At 35.9% G+C, this 3421-nt stretch overlaps 1 long non-coding RNA gene across 1 annotated transcript in view; it reads left to right on the forward strand.

The window, feature by feature from the left end:
• LOC107195410 overlaps nt 1-3118 on the forward strand; it is a 42609-nt gene extending 39491 nt beyond the window's left edge. The window contains exon 3 of the long non-coding RNA XR_001516537.2: nt 2723-3118. This is a non-coding gene — a long non-coding RNA (uncharacterized LOC107195410). The remainder of the gene's footprint in view (nt 1-2722) is intronic.
• Nucleotides 3119-3421: the final 303 nt, after the last annotated feature.

Raw genomic sequence — 3421 nt, forward strand, 5'->3', positions numbered from 1 at the left:
GTACTGCTAGAGATGCTTCTGATTAAAAGCTACGTAGAAGGAGGCTCAGGACAATTTGTTAAACATTCATAGGGAGAAATAGCAAACATTTGATAAGCTATCGGAGATACTACAATATTTATATTGCTTTAGGTATAACAAAATAACTAACATACAGTGTATGTGAAGAGATCTAGTGCATTGTGCTTTTTATGATTTTTAAGGTGTTGATAAACTTGGCCGTCTATGAAAATTTCAAAGCCTTTGTGGCATGTCTACTGCATGCATTGGCTGAAGAGTTGATCACAACCTCCAATTGTGAATTGAGCATATGGATAGAATTGGAACAAAGAGCTAGAATCAGGGACCCATACATTTCAGTCTTAAACATTACTTTACAAGGCACATTTCATTGGATACTAATTTTAGCCCTGACATGTTATTATCTTCATTTTAAAGATGAAAGAAGGTGATGCTCAGAGAAGGGAAACAACTTGCCCATGATCTTATAGCTAAAATGACAGAGCTGAATTTTAAGTTCATTAATACAAATACGATCTCCTCTTACCTAAATTAAAAGAAGAGTAGGAGTTGAATGATGAGGTCTGAGGGATACTAAAGACCTGCCATGGCTGCGGGGCTTCTCCTTGAAGCAGGCACTTCTTCTAACATTATGATAATTACAAACTGTGAGAGGGCTTTTTTCAAGCGTACCTTTATTTAATGAGTGCCAACTATTTGTTCAGTCTTGTTCTAGGCCTAATGAATAGAGGTGTAGAAAAAGAGAAGAAGGTAGAGAGAACAAAAACAGTCTCTTAAAATTAGCTTATAATCATCAAATACATGTAAAGAACAGCTTGGGAATTCTGTTATTTAAACCAGTGTTTGATCCAACAATAAATTTTCTGGCTTATGCTCTGTTTTGAAGCAGATCTACAACGCACCAGTAAGCCTACAACCTGATCAATCCTCCCCAAAACATAATTGAATGTCATTATGTTGGATATATTATATCATGGGTTTACAGAACAGGAATGACAATAATACCTCCCATGTAACCTTACTATTGAACAAGAGTTGTTTGAAATCCAGTCATTAAATCATCAATTACCACACTTAAAACTGCTAATTAGGTTTATAGATTAACTAATTTGAGTAATAAACTACAAATCATTTATTTTGAAAAAAAATATTAAACACGACTAACATAACTGAAACTCTAAGATAAAAAAATCACTACACCATGAAACAACTTTGAAAATAAACCTAATTATGTAGACTTAATTACTGACTCCTATAAACCATGTGTATAAATCATTTGACTTTGCAAACAAACTGGTATCTGACAGGTATTTAGTAAGGTAAAAATTTTTTTACAAAGCCTTAAATTTTACTTAATTATGTGCTATAAATATAAAATGAATTCAGAGCATAGCGTGAGAATCTCTCATTTGATTATGAAGTTGCTTGTGCCCTTATTAGGTGAATATGAGCTGCGTTTGTTGCTGTTGTTCTCTCTATATGCCATGGTTCTAGATTTATTTTTCTGGAACATAGCTCTGTTCTCTTCTTTAAGACCATATCACTTCATATTACTAACTAACCTTTCAGGAACTCTTTATTGACAGGTCATACAATCCGTTGTTGTCTTTTTTTCTGGGTTGGCATTCATCACTTTCTTGGAACTCATTAAACTCTCTTTCTAGCAGTACCTTCCACTCCCCCTCCCACCTCAAACGTGGCTTATATTTTGCTATATTATTATTATTTGCTATGCTGTTCTTTCCATTGGTGATTCTCTTCAAAACCTACTCATCCTGAAAGTTAGTGACAACACCAAGTGGTGGCTCCAATGAGCCTAAGCACAATCATCCATAATATCCATTGGTTCACTTAAGTGACCTCAAATAAACACACTTTCTAAACTGAAATAAACCTCAAATGCAGGTTAGGAGACTGAAAACGAACACGCTCTTCATTATGAGGTTATTTACTAGCATTTACTACTCAACCTGCAAATAAGCAGTTCAAAGGGAACACGGGATCAAGAATACAAGCAAGAGGCAAGACTCTAATGTCCTTTCTGTTTTACAGAGATGTAAACTGAAATTGAAGTCATTAATTGGCGTATTAGAATGACAAGTCCACTTAATCAGAGTAGCTCAGAGTCACAGACTCACAGCATTTGCCATATATAGCTGGAGAACAGATCGTGTCAAGAGTCAAAAGTGCTCTCATTAACACATATAATTTTTTTTATTATGTCTGATATACATACTCCCACATTCTATTCTAACTGCAACACTGGGCCTATAGCTAGTTAGGCAATAGTTCACCATAAAAATAAAATAGCATGTGCTTGCTCTGCCAACGTAACCTTGTGACAAGTCACGTAGGTAGAGGTACACCCTCAGCTAATCCTTTAACCTGACCACCACTGCAAAACAACTTCTGAGCTGTTTCAAGGTCAAGCTGAAATACTAACAATGTGGGACATTTTCTAGACATATCCATCTTCTTTTTGCAACTGAGAGTAACCTTTCCCTCCAAACCATCAAGAGCTTCTTTGGCTGCTTTCGTGAGTTTTCACATTTTATTTTCCATAGGAGTGGACAAGAGTATATCAAGCCTGGTATTAGCCAGAGACTTCATTGAGCCATTTATTAAAAGAACAAAAGAGGTGAATGAGGGGTTGTTGATTTCTTTTGCTGCTTGAGTGAGTGAGTTAATTCTCCTTTTCCAGATGGCTGTGGTCCCTGCTCATCTTTGGATCCTGACCCTTAGTCCCCATCAATATCGTGAAGAGAGAAGCTGAAGAGAGAGCCACAAATGTTGACAGATATCCAAATGACAGAGACACATATGGAGTAAATGCACTTACTTGGCCCATTGCCATAAAAATGATATGAGAAAGAAGTGATTGTACCTTTAAAAGAATGAAATACGGCAAGCTAGACTTTGCACACTTCTTAAATTAACCAATTAATCAGTGGTATAAAAAAATACCAGCTTCTTAAACATAAAACCAATAGAACAAAGAAATAAAAGGAAAGAATTTTTTCATCTGTTTCTGTATGAGATATAACTATGCACCAAACAGAAATGAAAGGAGTTAAAATGTAAAGCAAATAACTGTGAACTTGACACTCAGGGCCTTTGATGTTGCTTTTGTAGTGAGATTCTCCTATCAACCCCATGCACCTCCATTTCACCAATGAAGTATCAGGAAATAGTGTAACTTGCCCAAGATCACACAGCCCCATGTGGCAGAGCTAAGATCCAACTGTAAATCTGACTCTAACATGCATGCTGCCTCTCTTGGCTGAGCAAGTATGGTGCTACTTTCTATAATAATCACTAGAGAATGGCATATTATAGAATAGCTATTTAAAGAGAAAGGTGAAACTGTTTTGAGGGACTAAAAATAGATTGAGGTTGAAGA

The sequence above is a fragment of the Pteropus alecto genome, unplaced genomic scaffold (genome assembly GCF_000325575.1).
Source record: "Pteropus alecto unplaced genomic scaffold, ASM32557v1 scaffold71, whole genome shotgun sequence".
NCBI classification, from domain to species: domain Eukaryota; kingdom Metazoa; phylum Chordata; class Mammalia; order Chiroptera; family Pteropodidae; genus Pteropus; species Pteropus alecto.